The following is a 21846-nucleotide window of genomic DNA, read 5'->3' as shown; positions in this document are numbered from 1 at the left end:
TCCCGCGTGGTCTCGGCCATGGTGAGCATAGGGAGAGATGTGACAAGCACTCATGCGCTAGGGACAGTGTTGATGCAAAGTGTTAATAGGACAATATTAGAGAGGGAGAGTGCAGGGAGACTGCAGGAAAAGTGTATGTGTGTCATTACGCAGTGTACCTACATTCACAGTTAATCTGTTCTGTTAGAGACACAGTTACTGTGCCTCAGTATTAAAGGCAGGTGTCATATATCAACTTTCTGTTAGCTGTAGCAGTACGTTGCATCTGTATTATGGGTAGGTGTAATTCATCGCCCTGTACATAAGTGTGCAGTGGAGTGAAATTTATCATAGCTAATCCATACTGTTAAGTGTAGCGTTACTTTGCATCCGTATTACGGGCAGGTGTAATTTATTGCCCTGTACATAAGTGTGCAGTGAAGCAAAATTTATCATAGCTAATTCCTCCTGTTAGCTGTAGTGTTACTTTGCTTCCGTATTACAGGCAGGTGTATTTCATTGCCCTGTACATACAACTGACGAGCAAAAGGGTAACAAAGTTTTGAACTTTTGACTTTCAGGCTTCATATCTCACCATCCACTACAGCTTCAAAAATGAGACTACCATAATTTTATAGACAATCATCTTGGCTATCTCATACATAAATTGGACATGTAACTGCATTGTTGCTGCTTTGCTCCTGATGGTGGAATAATCTTTTTCTTCTTGTATACTACAAATTACAACATTTCTCACATTCCCTAATAGCTCAGTGTGGTAAGGAGCAGCAGCAGAATATTTCCCAAGAAAAGACAAACAGCATCAGGCTACTTTCACACTAGCGTTCATAGGTCCGTTCGTGAGCTCCGTTTGAAGGAGCTCACGAGCGGACCCGAACGCCTCCGTCCAGCCCTGATGCAGTCTGAATGGAGCGGATCCGCTCAGACTGCATCAGTCTGGCGGCGTTCAGCCTCCGCTCCGCTCAGCAGGTGGACACCTGAACGCTGCTTGCAGCGTTCGGGTGTCCGCCTGGCCGTGCGGAGGCGAGCGGATCCGTTCAGACTTACAATGTAAGTCAATGGGAACGCATCCGCTTGAAGATGTCACCATATGGCTCAATCTTCAAGCGGATCCGTCCCCCATTGACTTTACATTGAAAGTCTGAACGGATCCGCTCAGGCTACTTTCACACTTAGAATTTTTTCTAAGTTATTAATGCAGACGGATCCGTACTGAACGGAGCCTCCGTCTGCATTAATATGATCGGATCCGTTCAGAACGGATCCGATCGAACGCTAGCGTGAAAGTAGCCTTATCCAGCTCATTGATAGCGGTATCTCGGCCAAGAAAATTGCCAAAATGCATCATGTGAGTGCCATGATAGTTGGAAGAATACGAAATGAAGTCTGTCCATCCATTCTAAAGAAAATTCACAGAAATACCACCATTCTAAAACATAACCTTTAATCCTAATATATTAAAAGTCAATACACCCTTATAAATATAAATAATTGATAATAAGAAAAGAAAATCAAAATCTAGGGTCAGATTGCTATACCCTTCTGAGGTTTTTGCATAAGGGTTAGGATATGTTAGTGGGGCCTATTGGGGGTAGTATCCCTATTTCTGGCCCTGGTACAGTGACCCTGCCTAGATACGGAATAGCCGCCCGATAGGGGCGATCCCGTTTCTCGTACCTCCTAGTGTCCCTGGATGGACCCTGACAAGGGAAGGATAACCTGTAAAATAAGTTGCCCTGACAAAAGACCTAGGCTATTCTAAAGAAAAGATGTGGCTGTCCAGGCAAAATATCGGAATCAACAAGTCAGCTTATCACAAAGTCTATCAGTTCTGGCATGACAAACACGGCAGTAGAGGTGGTTCGTATGCTTTGCAATAGTGAGATCACAAACATCCATGCAAGCACCATGCGATACCCATTATACAAGTCTAGAATGGTGACCCAAAAAAAGTGGAAGAAGCCTTGACTTCAATATAGTCATAAGAAGATTCGGCTCGAGTTTGCAAAAAAGTGCGAACAGTGGACAGTTAAAGATTGGAAATGGGTCATTTGGAGCGATGAGACAAAAGTCAATAGACTGGATTCTGATGGGTGCAAATAGGTCTGGAAGAAACAAGGGAAAAGAGGGCTATCGGATCGAGAAATTGAAGGAACTGTCAAGTTCGTGGAGGAAGCCTGATGATACAGAGTTGTTTCATAGCCAAAGGCATTGGATACTTGACCAGGATTGATGGTGTCTCAGAGCTGAGCTATATGTGAGTAATGGGTATCCTACAAGATGAGTTACTTCGTTCACTCAAATATTATGGGTATGTAAAGGACGACAGTGTTCCAGCAGCACAACGACACGAAGCATATGTCGATATTGGCGAAGAAATGGTTTAATAACAATGAAGTCGAGGTGCTGGATTGGCCCCCACAGTCCCCAGACCTCAACCCAATCGAACGCTTGTGGGTAGAGATGAAGAAAAAGCTGTATTCGTACCCAAGTGAGTCGACCAGTATGCACCAACACTGGGAACGTGTAGAAGTGACCTGGGAACGGATTTTGGTCAAGACATGCTTGAATCTGATCAACAGCAGGCAGTGTTGAAAGCCCAAGGTGGATTCACAAAATACAAAAAGAATAATAAAAATCTAAATTTAGAATTATAGGAGCAAAACAGTAACAATGGAGTTACATGACAAGAATCTGCATAACTAATCATATGCAAAAAAGTTGCAAGTCCAATTTATGTATGAGATATCCATGACAATTGCCTTTAAAATTATGGTAGTCTCACGTTTGAAGCTGTAGTGGATGGTGAGATATGGAGCCTGAAAGTCAAAGTTCAAAACATTGTTACCCTTTTGCTTGTCAGTTTACAATAGAGCAACATTTATCATAGCTAATCCCTTCTGTTAGCCATAGCATTATGTTGCGTCCATATTACGGGCAAGTGTAATTAATGGCCCTGTACATAAGTGTGCAGTGGAGTGAAATTTATCATAGCTCATCCATTCTGTTGGCGATACAGCTGTTATACACTATGGCCAACAGACAGTTGCCTGGGCCCTCCAAAGGAGTATGCAGTGGCAAAAATACAGCACAAGTAGCAGCAGAAGAAGGGCTGGTGGTAGCAGCCGCAGCAACAGGCCAGGTCTGCCACTGTCATCCAGCGGTCGTGTTTTGACCAACAATTCAGCTGTCCTGGAATGGTTGACTCACTTTTCAACATCATCTCAAGTGACAATAGATACACACAGCCAGGAATCGGTGGGTTCCTCTGACACCACACATACAGGTAGTTGTCATGGCCCAGGAACAGCCTCTATGCTCTCACCTGTCCTGAACCTAACTTTTGATACTCCTTCTGATAGCCAAGTAATGATAGCCACTGGGTCTGTTCTGCTTTTCAGCAAAGTTTAGTGATGTGAGAACAGTCAGCAGTTACAGGCTAGCCCAGACTTAGAGGAGAGGTCCACTGTGGACTCCTTTAGGCGTGCAACTACCGATCATGACAGTCGGGTGGGAGCACATGTTGTGGGAGGTCAGGGATGTGTGCAAGAGACAGGTGAGGGTGACACAAGTGACGCCAAACATTTGTAGATGATGATGTAGCTGATCGCACATGGGAGCTGGGTGAAGAGGGGGCATCATAATCAGGGGGCAAGGGTGGCAGTGTGCCAATGAGACTGCAGGGTGGCAACATGTCTGTGATCCAGCAGGGTGGAAGGGTGTCCATGAGGCAGCAGGGTGGAAGCAGTGGGAGATCTGGAGCAAAAAGCAGGATGGGTACACGGTCTACTACTTATGAGTACGAACGTGTGCGCCCCGTGGCTGTGCTGCGGCCCACAAATTGCAGACGGCAATGCAGGAACACCGACCGTGGGTCCACGATCCACCCGTTCTGCAAAAAGATAGGACATGTTCTATATTTTTGCGGAATGGAAGTACGGGACGAAACTCCACGGAAGCACTCTGTAGTGCTTCCATAGGGTTCCTTTTCGTGCTTCCGTTCCGCACCATTGCGCATCTCCGGATTTGCGGACCCATTCAATGGGTCCGCATCTGTGATGTGGAATGCACACGGAACGGTGCCCGTGTATTGCGGATCTGCATATGCTGTCCGCAATACGGCAACAGGACTCCTACGGTCGTGTGCAATAGGCCTACCTGTGAGGAAAATACTAGCAGTGCACAGGTTCACTAAAGCAGTGGTAAGAAGGCATCACGCAGTGGTGGTGGGAAAATGCCATACTGGGCAATGTAGGAATTTTTCACCAAGTCACTGAGGGACATTAGGGTGTCGGTATGCAGGATGTGTGGGCAGAAGGTGAGGCGCGACCAGGGTACTAATGCGGCACGATGGTCCTGCGTCAACACATGGAGCCACTCATTTACTGTTACAGCCTGATGCAGCAACTGCTGCATCTCCCATCAGCCCGCACCCCCTCTTAAGCAGTCAGGGCTCAACAACGTCTGCAGAAGGAAGCTGACGTTTCTTCCGATTGATCTCAATGTCGTCTATTGCTCTTGATGCTCCTCCTACTCCTCGTCATTTGTTTTGACAGCAATTGATCACCAAAGCGATTGCAAAAAGACAGTATGCATGCACTCATCCAACAGAGCAGAAGCTGAACGTGCACCTGGCCAATTTGCTGGTTCTACAGTCCCTCCCGTTCCACGTAGTTGACCTTGCACATTTCAGAGAACTGAAGGCTTGTTGCCCCGCCAATGTGGAGAGTCCAAAGCCGACATTACTTTTCCAAAAAACTATACCAGCCCTGCACACGTACATTGAGCAGAAGGTGGGCCAGTCTTTGGGCCTCTCGGTGTCAGGTAGAATTCACTCCAGCACTGACATATGAACTTGTAACTATGGTCAAGGACAATATATGTCATTTACAGCCCACTAGGTAAATGTGGTTCCAGCCCATGCACACCAGCAACTTGACCAGGTAATTTCAATGCCGCCTCCACATTGTAATGCTGGGATTTTTGCGCCAATGTCCTACTCTGCCTCCTCATCCTTTACCTTGTCCTCACCCTCCTCTCTAGGCATAGTTCACAGTGGTCCTCCAGCATATCACCTAGGCAAAGCTAGGGGTTGTCACGCAGTTCTGCACCTCGTCAGCCTTGGCGAACGGAGTGTAAATGCACCTCTTTCCTCCACTGACCAGCAGACAGCTACCGGGAAAGAATTGTCCCTTCCTGATAATTGCCTGCTCAGTCAGCACATGTAAATGCTTAAGTCAGACATCTCTGGTGGCAGCTTCTCTCTCTGAGAACAAAGCTGAAATCCAACAGCCTGATCCTTTTCTCCCTCAACATCTGGTGTTGGGGGAGAATCAGGAGGACCTATACAGATTAGAAGATCAGTCGGTCCCTTCAGCAATATTGTAAATCAGCACCAAAATACAGACTCTTATTATACAGATTTTTTAGAAGCTTTTTCACATTTACATTATTAGGACATAATTGCTGCACATATTTGCAGACATTATATTACATAACATTCATTTTTTTGATCTACAATTATATGAGTAAAACTGTATAGGGCAATTATTGAGAACAAACCATTTGTTGGCAATCACTGCCCACTTGTTCAGCTGCATTCACATGCTACTGCGATCATTCATTCCCATGCAGGTTCAATATGTATCAGCAGTGCCACCATGTTTATACAGGATAACATGTTCCCGACAAAACCATTTTAGGTGCCACATGAAAGACGCGATCACTTGTTCATTGGGTAATTAGTGGCACCTTTACATGGGGCAATTATTCTGCATACGATTGTTCAGCTCTGATAATTGTCCTGATATTCTGCTGGTGTAAGAGGGTCTTCAGGGGTATACAACGTTGGTTTGTACACTTCTCCCGCTCAACAGACAGGAGAACATTAGAGAAGATGACTGCAGTATGTCAATGTTCCTAGAAACTTTTTTTCCAGAAATTGCAGACAGAACTTGCAACCAAAAGTGACTTTGGAAATTTGCTAACTGACATATCTGGCGATCCCTGTAAATCCCAAATGTACTTAATTGACCACAAACAAAGGAACTTAAGTCATTAGTCGACCAATTTATCCCTTGAGAGTGCATTCCTATTCTTTGCACACAACGACCACACAATCGTATGTTGTGTAGCTAATTACTAGGTCAGCAAATCCTCCCACAAACAGAACGAGAACAAAACTGTGCATAAGGCAGGGCCATTAACAACTGGTTAACAAAAGAGAACCAAGACGTTAATTTGTTAAAACCAGTGATTTAGGGGAAAAGGTCAAGGAAAAAAAAAAGCCAGAAAGCAACTAAAAGATAAATTGATTATTGAGCATTTGAAATAGTTCACCATTAGAATGTGCAAAAAAAAGATAAGCAGAAAGTTGTTAATTTGCAACTGCGGTTTACCAATTCTAGTAAATTTAACATTTTATCTATTCAATAGCATGGGTATGATATTAGTGGATTTTTAAAATGAATGTTTGGTTATAGGTAAACCATATAGAAGTTAATTTCCCCTTCGAATGGTCTGTGGACCGACTAGATTACCTTGGGCTTCAGCAGACTAAGAATTTAAAGGTGTTGTCTCATCTCGCCATTACTAAGGTGAGGTCCCGACCACCAGCGTTCTACTGTTTTATTGGCTCCCATTGTGGTACATCAGAGCTACAGAAACAGCGTACCACAGCAAGCTATGCTGTTTCTGAGTTAGGGAAGCAGCTATGCTGTTTCTGAGTTAGGGAAGCAAGCTATGCTGTTTCTGAGTTAGGGAAGCAGCTATGCTGTTTCCATAGCTCTTATGCACCGCAATGGGAGCTAATGAAACAGCAGAACGCTTCGGCACTGGTGGTTGGGAATGTGTCTCATCTTGCTGTAACTAAGAGACAACCCCTTTAAGGCCTCTTTACACGATGGATGATTTGGACAACTATTGGGAACAAACCATTCAGTCCCAATAATTGCTAGTAGAGGTAAGAGCTGCATATTGAATGGGATGCTACTGCTAAAAAATAAAATAAATTAAATAAAATTAGACCAGCACCTATAAATAATATGATATTTAGTGCAGGTGCACACTGGCATGGCTGAAATACAAAAGCAAACAAATACTATATGTAGCAGCACCCTGCTCTGTGTGCAAAGACACAAGCAAACACTGGAAACATGAATTATACTAAACAGCATTACTGCTATACTTACTAAATTTTTGATCAAAATTCTGCCTGGCCCATCTATCAACCACAATGTCTTTGAGCATACAGCAGGGTGCTGCGACATATAGCAACTGCGTTGTATCGCTACTGCGTTTGTAACACCCTGTGCAGAAGTTACCACTTCTGCACCCTGCTACTGTCTTTATTGGTCTAACCTCATGTCATCTTGTTTATTTATTCCAGGTCCTCCACAATGTGCATTACTATTTTGTTATGCAACTGTTATGTTAACATGTAATATGCCTGGTTCACCAGCAGGTGGCAGAAAACACTGCAGAGCTGTACTTAGCTAGAATGGAAGTTACCATACTATTCTACCCCCCCCCCCCTACTTCCTGCAGGAAGGGTGGGGCAGAAGTTCTAGTCAGTCTAGTTTACCCCCAGCTAGGAGAAGGGTGTGCAGGGGCAGGTCTCTGGTGGATGTGCCCACGCCAGCCAGAGCACCCTGACAAAGCCTGTAAAATGTTTGGAGAGTTGTGATTTCAAGTAAAGCTGCCATTGAACTTTATCTCAAGGTCTAGACTCAAGTTCTTTTAAATCCTTCAATTATTCCCCCTATTTATTGCTTCAGAGCCAAAGCGTGGAGTCCAGCCATGTCCAGGTAGGAGCACCGTGACACACATAAAGAGACATTTTAGGCCGCAACATACCACTCGGTATTTCCTACACATGGGACGCGCGATATAGAGGTCCCTAGGGGGAGGCAACTGTTGCACGTTCACTTGTCTACATACAGATTCATTGTTTATAGGCAGCAGATTTCCATTTCCATAAAATGGTCTGCTGCCCAGGAACAATGATTTTGGGTGCCGCATTAATGATGCCTTCAACCCATGAATGAACACTTGTTCACTCTTCAGGTGATGGGTGGTACCTTTACATGGGTCAATTAGCTCCTTCTAGATATTTTCCCCAATGTTTGGCCCATGTTATGGAACCTTTAGACTCCTTATTTACTGCTAACCCCCCAATATTATGAAAAGTCCATTCACTCTTACAAAACTAAATTAAAGTAAATTTCATATTGCATGGTTAGACCAAATCTGGACTTAAATGATCCCACTCCCTTTACCTCTTTTGCATGCTCCCTATCTTGGTTCCCGTTTGTTATTTTGTGTATGGCCTAATGCCTAGTTAACACTTTAGTGGAAGGGTGGGATTTCCAGGGTCGTATGTTGTATCAACAGTCATCACAGACTGAAAGATGGACTGGGGTCCCAAATCTTGACAAATAATATCAGGCAGCTCAGTTGGTTCAACTGTCCCTTGCTTCTTGCACAAAACAAACCACCTCTCTGGCTTTCCCTGGAAACCCTGGAGTGATACTGTCTCACCATAGACATGATACTATGGCTCCCCCCATCATAACGCACACACATCAATAATCCTAGTCTGCCCACTTCTTATAAATTTGTGATTTGCTCAAGTATTTCATCTTGCTATTTTCCCCCTTCCTGGCTTTACCAGCTTTTTGTGACAACAATCTGTTTCCACCAGGTAAAGAGGCCCCACATGCATTTCGTGCCTGGACTTTGTTGGGTCTTACAAAAGTCCACCATTTACTCTCCATTAGTGGGGTAAAGTTATTTCCTGTTTTACAAGAGATTTAATCTTCCTTCTGGGGAAATAGTTTGTTATCTACAACTTAAGCACTCTTTATCTACCTGCTCAAACCAATTACACTGCCGCTCTCTTACTCCAGCTGAGCAATTTTGCCACCTAAGCCCATATGGGGTAATATTATTAGTCCATGCTCACTAGATGCATCAGACTATGGCCTGTTGCTGAAAGATGCTGAATGGGCACAAATTTGGTCTTATACCTCCAAAGCCCTACTTAATACCCTGAAGCTTGGAGCCAATCTTAAAGTTCTACAGCAATGGTACTTAATTCCAGCTAGAATTGCAAAGATGATTCCAAATACTCCTCTCTGTGTTTTAGAGCATGCTAGCCTTCAGGTGACATGCTCCATGTATGATGCCATGTCCTAAAGCCTGTAGGCTCTGGAAAAGAGTATACTCATTTATTTTCATTGCCGGCCACTATCGTATTAAAACCCATGGGAAGCCCTCTTAACAAGAATATCCTGGATTTCTCCAGACATTATCGTAGCCTTTTGTCTTTTATATTTCTTGCTGCTTTTAAAAAAAAACATGGTTGGTCTTCTCTGAATATGTATATGAATATGTCAATGAGAAGCTTACAGCCCTTGTTTGCTCTCCTATTGTTATGTCAGTATTTTTTTGCAAAAGGTGAATAAAAGTTTACAGTTTAAAATTGTATATGTTTTGGAACTTTAAAAAAGGGCATACGGCTAATGATTATCATCAGAGATGAGCGAAGTTATCAAAAATTGGATTCGCTTCTTCGCTGAAGTTGACAAAAATTGTTCCAAATTACATTTTGTCATGAATCGCATTCCATTGTATATATTGCACATCCCCCCTTCCCCGTCAGATGCTGATAACAGCATCCGACAGTCACATTGAGGCCTTTCAGTGGTTAATCAGGGGTTTAAAAAATACATACCTCATCCTTTTGCTCGCGCAGGGTGCGTTGCGGCCATCTTGATTGAAGAAAACGCTCCAAATCACGTGTGTGCTGACGTCCTGACCTCGTCACTGATAGTCTCCCACCTTTGAGCCCTTTCCAGTTCAACTGTATCTTTATCAAATGTGAAGCACAAAACGGAATCCCATATTCAAGATGGGATCTAATAAGGCATTTGTAGAGGGGTAATACTACATTGGGATCTGGTGAACCTGAGCCAACTGTGCGGACATCCATTTATCTAAATGATCTGCATGTAACACCAAAATGAGAAACAGAGTAAAGAGGAGAAGTAAAGGAGAAAAAGAAAATGGAAAAATATAATTACCGGTATAGCTTTGTCAGGATGTTCCCGTTTTCCATAACTGATAGCTACACAACATACTCGGTGTATGCCCCTGCTTAATATTGTAAAAAAAACAGTCACCATGTAAATGCAGTGCAATCTGAAGGCGGCATGTTATAGAGCAGGAGGAGCTGAGCAGATTGATGTATAGTTTTATCAGAAAAGATTTAGTAAAACTTGTATTTTGTGCATTAAAATCTCTGCTCTTTCTGAGCTCAGTAGCCGAAGTGGGTAGACATATCAGTGATTGACAGCTATCTATGTAAACACACTTACACAGGAAGGCTGTCAGTCAGTGATAGGACCGCCCCCATGGGCTACTGAGCTCAGAAAGAGCAGAGATTTTAATGCACAAAATACAAGTTTTACTAAATCTTTTCTGATAAAACTATACATCAATCTGCTCAGCTCCTCCTGCTCTATAACATACTGTCTGCAGATTACACTGCATTTTCATGATGACAGGTTCCCTTTAAATTAGTAAATTAGTTGAATTTTTATACTTAAAGGGAGTCTGTCACCAAAATCTGACGTTGTCCACCACTTACACGGCTCTCTGGCACACCTATCCGTGATTCAAATGGTACCTTTGCAATTCTCTTCTGACTTTCACCAGCAGGAAAAACGACGTTTAATCCATATGTAAAAGAGGGCTCGCAAGTGCCCAGGGGCGACATTCGGTGTGTAGGAGCCCAGGCTGCTCTGCCTTTTTGTTACATAACTCCTCCCCAGCCTCTTCCTTGGCCCGCCCTGCAAGTCCCTTGCTTCATCCACAGGACTGGCCGATATCCCGTGCGTGCGCAGTGCACCGCTGGTCCGAGCATGCCCATTGTGGGCACGGCATCGCTACATGTAGTGCGCATGCGCCGGCCTCTTGTCCTCCTGTTTGCTTCTGGTCCGCCCCCAGCCTCTTGTCACTGGTTTCACGGCGTTTGCTGGCGCATGCATGCCCGGGCCAGCGGTGCACTACACGCGGGATATCGGCCAGTCCTGTGGATGAAGCAAGGGACTTGCAGGGCGGGCCAAGGAAGAGGCTGGGGAGGAGATATGTAACAAGAAGGCAGAGCAGCCTGGTCTCCTACACACTGAATGCCGCCCCTGTGCACTTGCGAGCCCTCTTTTACATATGGATTAATTGTTGTTTTTCCTGCTGGTGAAAGTCAGAAGAAAATTACAAAGGTTCCATTTGAATCACGGATAGGTGTGCTAGAGAGCCGTGTAAGTGGTGTACGACGTCATATTTTGGTGACAGACTCCCTTTAAAGGGGTTGTGTCACTTCAGCAAGTAGCATTTATCATGTAAAGGAAGTTATAACAAGGCACTTACTAATGTATTGTGATTGTCCATATTGCTTCCTTTGCTGGCTGGATTCATTTTTCATCACATTATACACTTCTTGTTTCCATGGTTACAACCACCCACCCATCAGTTGTGGCCATGCTTATACACTATCGTGTGCAATCACGGCCACCGCTGATGGATTGCAGGGTGGTTGTAACCATGGAAGCGAGCAGTGTAAAATGTAATGTAAAAATGAATCCAGCCAGCGAAGTCAGCAATATGGACAATCACAATACATTAGTAAGTGGCTTGTATTACCTTTTTCCTTATGATAAATGCTATTTGCTGAATTGACACAACCCCTTGAAGTGAGACAAGTAGAAAAAAAAAAAAGTATTCTTTTTCCACAAACAGCTCCACTCTTGTCCATGGACTGTGCTGGTATTGCAGATCAAATGAAAGAGGCTGGCATGCACTACCAGACACAACCCATTGACAAAAGTGGTGCTGTTCCTGCAAAGAAAAATAATAAAGGCAACCCTTGTCTTAAAGGGGTATTCTGGTTTCATGAAATTGATGACCTATCTTCAATATAGGTCATTAATTTAAGATTGGTGGAGGTCTGACTCTCAGCGCCCCCACCAGTCAACCATTTGAAAGGCGATGCAGTGCTAGTGCGAGAACTACATCCTCTTCAGTGTTTACCTGCACGCCATCTACATTCTAGTGGCGGTACAGTGCAATTACAACTGTTCGTCCCATTCAAGTAAACTGGAGAGGATCTATAATTACACTGCGCCACCACTACTACCATGTAGACAGCATGGAGGTAAACACTTAAGAAGGGCGAAGCACTCCCACCAGTGCTGCAGCCCCTTCAAACAGTTCATGGGTGGGGGTGCTGAGAGTCGGACCTCCACCACTCTGAAATTGATGACCTATCCCGAGGTTAGGTCATCAATTTCATGAAACCAGAATACCCCGTTAAGACAAGGGGTTACCTGATATTGAAGCAAATTGAAAATGTCTGAATGATGTCACTTTACCTTGTGAATAATGGAGGCAGCAGGTGCACTTTAACTCTACAAACCACAAAACGGAAGCAGACCATCCATTAACCATTCATCTTTGTCAGGAGCAAATCCCATTTCCTGCTATTCCCATTAATAACAAACCATCAGCTTAAGTCAAGTAATGGGGGCAAAATCTTAAAAGTTTCTCTGGGGAAAAAAATGGGAAAAATGGAGGAATCCTGCTTTCCTTACTTATTTCTAGCACAAATATAAACTTTAGTAATTAAACTTTTCACCTTTGCAAGTAGCTGACTGTGTATTCCTGCACAGTGGGTGGTTTGAACGGCAGACATATTGACTTGGAACAATATACAAAGCTGAAATCTGAATCTGGAATGTAACAATGTATATCTCTGGTGCCACTCACACATCCTCTGCTTAGATTTGCATATATTTTGCTTTCGAAATGAAGCACATAGAGCGCTTCCATAATGAGCCGCTCCAAGACAGCAAAATGCACCGTCAGGAGAAATAATATTGAAGATGAGAAGTAGCAATTTCCATAATTATTGATATTTTACGTGAAAGAGAACGTCGACACTTTAGAAGTCTCGAAAATATTTAGAAGAAAATGAGAAAATTAGCCTTTGGAGAAAGGTCAGCCAGAATAATGAAGTTTTCTGGATTTATAAAGGATTGTCGGAGAACAGTTATCAGCATTGAGCAAAACTTTCTAAGTGTGGATCAATTTAAAGATAATGCAAAATTGGTGACTGGAGGGCGTCTAGGTAATTAGGAGCCGGCATGTAAGGAAAAGAGAAACAGCTCACAATTAAATCATTAGAAAGTTAGTGACAAGATCTTAAAACCGGTAACTCTTAATTCTGTATGAGAATGACATAGGGAAGGCTTGACGGTTAATTGCATCTATTATCCTGACTGTACATACCACTGGAATCACTGGATACTATGCATGCACTTCTAGGCTGCTTGTTTAAAGGGGTATTCCCATCTGGGACATGGGACAGTTATGGCATATCACAGGGGTGTAACTGAAGGCTCATGGGCCCTGCTGCAAGGGTTCAGCTTGGGCCCTCCTTCCCTCAGTGCTTTGTAGCCAAGGACAGGGAAGCACATAGCCTTCATGCTGCGTCAGGCAACAATTGAAGCAGCAACCCTCTTCCCACCATGCCAAATTTTCAACCTAACCCCCTCCCTCCAGCCAGAGGTGCAACTTGACAATCATGCACTTTCTATATACTGTTTGGAGCCCCTCAGGATCCTGAGCCCGGTAGCGACTGTTACCTCTGCACCCCCTGTAGCTACCTCCCTGGCATATCAATAGGACATGTCATATGTGTCCCATCTCTGGGATCCACTCCTATCTCAAGAACAGTGAATGGAGAGCAAGCCAAGCAGGCATGGCCAACTTCGATTCACTTCTATGGAGCTTCTGAAAATAGCCAAACTCTGGCTTAGTTATTTTCAGAAGTCCCATAGCAGTGAATGGAGAGGACGGCGTGCTCTCTGTTCACATTGGGGCCTCCTTCCTGAGAAAGAAGCACATTCCAGAGGTTAGACTTGCATCTATTAGGCATATATGTCATATCCTACCATAAATTGGCCAGATAGGACAACCCCTCTAAAGGCGCTCCACGTTCTACACAGGTGAGTTCATTCCTATATTCTAAAGGGTTTTTCCTGGCTCCTGATATTAAAGCCCTGTCCTCAGGGTAGGTCCTCAATATCTGATCAGTGGAGTTCCAACACAAACAGCTGTTCCCTGCAGCTGGATCTGAGCCAAAGGCACAGCTCCATTCCAAGTGTAACTGGGTTACTGCAGCTCTGACCCCATTCACTTGAATAGGAGCTGCGCTGCAGTAACCTGGCATGGCCACCACACTTTGAATAGAACTGTGCTTCCAGCTCTATTCAAAGTGTTAGTTCCGGCATTGGAGGACGCGGGGAACAGGTGATTGGTGGGGGTGCGGGGCTATGGACCCCCACTAATCTGATATTGAGGAACTATCCTGAAGATAAGTCACCAATGTCAAGAGCTTGCTCCTGCATAGAACATAATCCAGGTCGAAACGCGTCAATGTGCGGGGGGGGGGTGAGATGGTGTCCACATGATGTAATTTGTTACCGAAAATAAAGACAAAGCAACAGAATCTTCAATAGTGCTGGAACTTTTTTCTGCTGTTTATAATCCAGGTCTACCTGTGCACTAGTAAGTCAGGTGAGTGTGGACCCTTTGACCTTATTTAGATGTTAACACTTGTTGTTTTTATTACTTTGACAGATAATTCTTTATTCCATCTTAAGAGCTTTACCTAAGCTATCTACCAAACACGTATGTCAAAATTAGCCATGCAGTTGGAGAACATTAACACATCCATATTCATATCAACTCTCTATTGCCGCACATACCAATGTGTTTGGATGTAATTTCATGGACTCTCAATAATATACAGCAGACTAGCAGCCAGAGGTCACTATGAAGGAGATCCTATTGGATCTTAGTGGAAATCCATCAAATCATATTTATGATAAAATATTATTTTTGGTCATTTCCTTTTCAAGTTCCCTTTTAGAGTATGCTCATGTATTGAGGTTTTCTTACATATGAGCAGGGGCGTAGCTATAGGTGTTGCAGATGTGGCAATCTCTATCGGGCGCCCAGGGACGTAACTAAAGGCTCACGGGCCCTGATGCAAGAGTTTAGCTTGGGCCCACTGAGGGACAGTGCTTTGTGGCCAGGGGCAGGGAAGTACATAGCCTTCATGCTGCCTGAGGCAAAAATTTAAAACGGCACAACCCCCCTCCCCCCATGCCAAATTCTTGAACGAACCTCTTCCCTCCAGCCAGATGTAACTTGGCCTGTATGTACTTTCTATAATATCAGTGCCTTCTTATGTGGCACAGGGGTCTTTGGGCCCCCTTAGGCTCTTGGGCTCGGTACCCCCTATACCCTCTGCACCCCTTATAGCTACACCCCTGGCCAGGGCCGGCGTTAGGGGGGGGCAAACAGGGCAATTGCCCAGGGCCCCCTTTCTGAAAAGGGCTCCTTGCAGTTAGTTGTGCTGACGGATGGGAGCCTTTTTTTGCATTCAACTGCGTTATTTTTCTCCTCCACATGCTCCCCAGGTGCCTCTCTAACATGCTGCAGCGGGTCCAGCCCCCCGACCCTCCCAATCTCCCCGTCTCTCTGTCTCCCCAGACATCGGCACAGCATTATTCACAATCCTGTTTCCACAGACCGGTATCTGGACGTTCTTTGTGGGCGGGGATAACATAGCTCCGCCCCCTATCATTTGCCTGCACTTGCTCCTGGCTGCAAGGCCCAAACCAGACTGGGATGACTGGACCTTCTGCTCAATCGACCCCCAGACTCTGACCTCAGCTGCTGGACTGCAGGGGCTCCCAGGACCCTCTTAGTAAAGCAAGTGGCTCCCTCTCCAGCTAGTAAGTCCATCCAGTCAAAAACACGCAGCAGTATCTGAGGAGGAGGCGGTGCAGGGCTGCTGGGGGTCACACTCTCATTGTAACAGCCTTGCCCTGCCCTCAAGTACTGATGGTCACTAACCTGTGAGTTCCCATTGTGAGCTCCATGTTTCCCCTGTGCCCCCTCAGTGAGTTTCCCTTGCCACCTATGCCCCCTCTGTATGGGCTCCCTGTGCCCATCTGTGTTGGCTCAATGTGCCCCCTCTGTGTGGACTCCATGTGTGCACTCCCTGTGCCCCCTCTGTGCCCCCTCTGTGTGTGCTCCTTGTGCCCCCTCTGTGTGCGTTCCCTGTGCCCCTCTGTGTGCGCTCTGTATGTGCACTCCCTGTGCCCCTTGTGTGCACTCCCTGTGCCTCCTGTGTCAGTTGTGTGTGCCCCATATGTGAGCTCCCTCTGCCCCCTGTGCTCCAATTTAGGCCCCCTGTGTGAGCTGTGTGTGTTGTCTATGTTCACCATGTAAGCTTCTTGTTCCCTCTATAAGAGCTCCCTGTGCCCCCTGTGGGCGCTCCTTGTGTCCTGTGGGCTCTGTATGACTCCAGTATGAGCTCGGTCTGCAGCACTTTTATGGCACAACCAAACGGCATGCTTGTGTGGTGTTGTGAGTCCAGTAGTGAGCCCAGTGACGTAACCGGCACTGATGGGCGGGCTTTATTTGAAAAGCGCTGCGGAATATGGTGGCGCTATATAAATAAATATTATTATTATTTAGCACTGCCCTAGCCTGTAAAGTGGATAGGGCAGCACTAAAGCCAGCCCATCAGAGCCGGTAACGTCACTGAACACACTGCTGGGCGGAAGCCTCTGCCTAGCAGTGCGTGGAGGTAAACAAACAAACCCTTGCCCTGCAGGGCAAGGGAGAGCATCGGAGCATGAAATGCTCAGATGCTTATATCATAGGGGCCGGAGGGGTGAAGATAGGGATATGTCCGGGTTCAGCTCTGAACCCGGACAACCCCTTTAAACTAATGAAGACAGCATTGTTTAGATGGTCTGCATTGTTAATGGGGGGCGGGGTGTTGGAGTATAGATTAAGAATTTGAGGTCCACATCTGAATCCAAATTAGCAGTGTCTTTTTTTTCAGTACTTGGGGAGGAGCAGAACAGGGCTGCTAATAAAGGCATCTGTAGAGCCAAATATTACAGCCAGATCCCCATCACAGTGTCTCAATCACAGATCCCCATAACAGTGTATCATCCACAGATCCTCCATAACAGTGTCCTCCAAAGATCCCCCCATAACAGTGTCATCCACAGATCCCCCATAACAGTGTGTCATCCACAGATCTCCATAACAGTGTGTCATCCACAGATGCCCATAACAGTGTGTCATCCACAGATCCCCATAAGAGTGTCATCCACAGATGCCCATAACAGTGTGTCATCCACAGATCCTCCATAACAGTGTCATCCACAGATCTCCCATAACAGTGTCATCCACAGATACCCCATAACAGTGTCATCCACAGATCCTCCATACCAGTGTGTCATCCACAGATCCCCCATACCAGTGTGTCATCCACAGATCCCCCATAAAAGTGTGTCATCCACAGATCCCCTATAACAGTGTGTCATCCACAGATGCCTCATAACATTGTGCATGTGCAGCATTATCTCCATTCACTGCTATGGAATTGCCAGTGATCAGCTATTTACAGAGCCATACATGCACATTGTACTCTCTCTTCACTTCAGGGACCCGGATGGAAGAACCCCTTTTTTTTAGCTTGTGGTTTTATAAACTGCACCATGGAAAAAAATATGTGCCCTGGCCATTCTTCATGCGGGTTCCATGTCCAAAATTTCCATTTAAAATAGGCAGGAATGAAAATCCACAGCAAAACTGCACACATCCCCCCAAAAAACTGATGCAGATTCTGTTCTGTTGAGTTTTTTTAGGCACAGAAAATACTCTGTGTGACCATACCCAAAGAGGCGCAGGATCAGCAGCTTACAGTGGAAAGGCTAAAGAGAGATAATGTGGCATTCTACACTCAGCTGCTGTGGTTGCAACCTTTGTTCGTGCCTACAGAGTCCTGTCAGACTTAGGGCCCTTGCACACGACAGTATGCCCTCTAAGACATATGGTCCGTGAGCGGGCCATATGTCCCGGTGCGGCATTGATCGTGTGCACGGGAGTACACAGCATCATAGATTACAATGAAGCTGTGCACGTTTATTTTGACGTGCGGCTTCAAAGTGACGTTTCGGCCCAGAAGGCCTTTATCAAACCTCTGCCGCTGTAGGGAGCTGTGTCAATGTATGCTGCGCAAGGCTTGGTGATGGCGTGTGTCCAAAAATCCCAGAACCACACAGTGGGACCTAGTGAATGACATTCAGAGAGCTGGGACCAATGTAACAAAGGCTACCATCAGTAACACACTACGTCGCCAGGGACTCAAATCCTGCAGTGCCAGACGTGTTCCCCTGCTTAAGCCAGTACTGTCTGAAGTTTTCTAGAGAGCATTTGGATGATCCAGGAGAGGATTGGGAGAATGTCATATGGTCAGATGAAACCAAAGTAGAACTTTTTGGTTAAAACTCAACTCGTCGTGTTTGGAGGAGAAAGAATGCTGAGTTGCATTCAAAGAACACCATACCTACTGTGAAGCATGGAGGTGGAAAGATCATGCTTTGGGGCTGTTTTTCTGCAAAGGGACCAGGACGACTGATCTGTGTAAAGGAAAGAATGAATCGGGCCATGTATCGTGAGATTTTGAGTGAAAACCTCCTTCCATCAGCAAGGGCATTGAAGAAAAAACGTGGCTGGATCTTTCAGCATGACAATAATCCCAAACACACCGCCCAGGCAACGAAGGAGTGGCTTCGTAAGAAGCATTTTAAGGTCCTGGAGTGGCCTAGCCAGTCTCCAGATCTCAACCCCATAGAAAACTTTTGGAGGGAGTTGAAAGTCCGCGTTGCCCAGCGACAGCCCCAACATCACTGCTCTAGAGGAGATCTGCATAGAGGAATGGGACAAAATACCAGCAACAGTGTGTGAAAACCTTGTGAAGACTAACAGAAAACCTTTGAGCCTCTGTCATTGCCAACAAAGGGTATATAACAAAGTATTGAGATTAACTTTTGTTATTGACCAAATACTTATTTTCCACCATAATTTGCAAATAAATTCTTAAAAATTTAGACAATGTGATTTTCTGGATTTTTTTTTCTCATTGTGTCTCTCATAGTTGAGGTCTACAATGATGAAAATTACAGGCCTCTCTCATCTTTTTAAGTGGGAGAACTTGCACAAGTTGACTAAATACTTTTTTGCCCCACTGTATGAGTGCATGACAATAGCCCCACGGGTGGCCCGACGTGCACAGCATCATTGTAATCTATGATGCTGTATACTCCTGTGCACACGATCAATGGCGCTCCAGGACATACATCCCGCTCACGGACCGTATGTCTCGGAGGGCATACGGTCGTGTGCAAGGGCCCTTATTTAGGGTGAGCGATATAAATGATATACGATAATATCGTCATCAATTTGGCCGACTGATATAGATTTTAGTTATATCGCCATATCACGATAGATGACTAGGGAGCGGTAGTGAATTGAAGAAGCTAAGTTTTCACTCACCGCTCCATGGCCTCCCGACTCTGTACTGCGCTGCAGGGCCTTGCATTCACACATCGTTAGTGCGCTGGCTGACGCTGTGTGTGACGTCAGGTCCCTCAGTGCATGCTGGGAATAAGATGCAGCCCGTCTCGTCTCCTGTGGACTCAATCAGCCAGCCGTCCAGGAAAGGTAAGTAGCAGCAGGTGCACAAATCTACTGGGGAGTGGGGGGGTCGGGTGGTGGATGGCTATGGTATGATGATGGCACTGGCTGGGGGACATGATGATGGTGGTAAATGGCAATAGCATGGGGCTGATGGTGCTGGCTGGGGGACATGATGATGGTGGCAATGGCACATGGGGCTGATGGCGCTGGCTGGGGACATGATGATAGTGGCAATGGAACATGGGGCTGATGGCGCTGGCTGGGGGACATGATGATGGTGGCGATGGCACTGGCTGGGGGACATGATGATGGGATATGGCATGGGGGCTGATAAATAAAAATATTGTTTTCATAAAGCAATTTTAGCAATATGTTAGTTTAAGGTTTTTCTTATTAGAGTACTGTAACCACCAGACATCTGAGAAGCTCTGACAGATGCCTTTCAGAACCTCCTCCTTGAGCTTCCTTTGTTTTGCTTTCAGTTCCTCATCTCGTTAGCCTCTCTCAGCTGTCATGTAGTTGTACTGATTGCATCCCTTTAAATTCCTCCCCATAGTGCATCAGTGTGCGGTTTATATTTCTTCCTGGAGTGTGTGTGCATGCTGATCCTACTTCCCAGTCTTCTACAAGATAAGTGTTGTGCATTCATTTGTGTTTTTCTGTTTGCTGGATCCCAGGTGACCCTGACTCCCTCCGTATCTAGTGTAGGGAGCCGGTGGTCGTGTCCCCTCACTATTATAGGGTGTTCAGGTGTTATACAGTCGAGGTACGAGGATATGCGATCATCTACCATTGGGATTTTCGCATAGGCTGAGCAGTCAGGGAGAGTGCCAGGTCTGATGCAGGGGTCTCCCTTTTTGTTCCTTAGTTTTGGATCCAGTGAGTCGTATATTCATTTTGTGTTGTCTTGTTTCCTGTACACCTTCCGTGACATTATAAACTGCCAAAACCGTCTCAAGCATGGATCCGGTTTCACTTTTGACTGAACGCTTCCAGGGTCTTTCATTGGAGGTAGCTGATCTCCGTAAGACTCTTTCTCAGTTTCAAGTGACCGGTTCAGCTTGCGTTCATGGAGTTTGTTCTGAGCCTAAGATCTCGCTCCCGGATAGGTTCTCCGGGGGTAGTGAGAATTTTGTGCGTTTTAGAGAGGCTTGCAAACTCCATTTTCGCCTTCTTCCCCATTCCTCTGGTGATGAGGAACGGAGGGTGGGGATCATTATATCGCTGCTCAGGGGTAACGCTCAGTCGTGGGCCTTTTCGCTGCCGGTGGGGGCACGGCCCCTCCGTTCAGTGGATGAATTCTTTTTAGCCCTGGGTCAGATATATGATGATCCGGATCGTATTGCTTTGGCTGAGTCTAGACTACGTCTGTTATGCCAGGGTAAACAATCCGCAGAGATATACTGCTCAGAATTTCGGAGATGGGCAGCTGATACTGGTTGGAATGATGCTGCACTCCGAAGTCAATTTTGCCATGGTCTTTCAGAGGGATTGAAAGATGCATTTGCCTTTCATGAGAGGCCTACTTCCTTGGACTCTGCTATGTCTCGGGCCGTTCGTATTGACAGGCGTCTTAGAGAGAGAGGAGAGATCACTCCTTCCTGTCATACTCAATCCCAGGACAGTGCAGCAGTCTCTTTCTGTGCGCAGGGGTCTCAGTCGCTGTCAACCCCTTCTGAGCAGGAGCCCATGCAGCTGGGGTTGATTGCCTCTGACAATAGAAGATTCAGCCCGCATGGGAAGGTTTGTTTTTGTTGTGGAGGTATAAATCATTTGGCAAATGTTTGTCCCTCTAGGAGATTCAGGCAGTTTTTTGGGAGTAATAAAGAAACAAAAAGGAAAAAATCCTTTAAAAATGTTCCATCTGTTACCATTGGCAGGGTTGAGGCGGAAATTGAAGGTTTTCTGTTTGCTTGTAGTTCCCGTTTTGTCCTGCCTGCCAGGGTGGCGCTAGAGAGCAAGAACATTTTTTGTGAGATTTTTGTAGATAGTGGAGCAGCTGTCAATCTCATTGATAATCAATTTGCGATAACTCATGGTTTCCAGGTATGCACTTTGGGAAAGGATATTCCTGTTTTTGCTATTGATTCCGCTCCACTTTCTCAGAAATCATTAAAGGGCATAGTTCACAATATCCGTTTAATTGTGAGTGATGCTCATGTTGAGGATGTGTCATGTTTCGTCCTTAGCGGATTGCCTACTCCTCTAGTGTTGGGG

This window comes from Bufo gargarizans, chromosome 5 (genome assembly GCF_014858855.1).
Source record: "Bufo gargarizans isolate SCDJY-AF-19 chromosome 5, ASM1485885v1, whole genome shotgun sequence".
NCBI classification, from domain to species: Eukaryota; Metazoa; Chordata; class Amphibia; order Anura; family Bufonidae; genus Bufo; species Bufo gargarizans.
The sequence above is the reverse complement of the archived record's forward strand: the minus strand, read 5'-3'. Positions refer to the sequence as shown.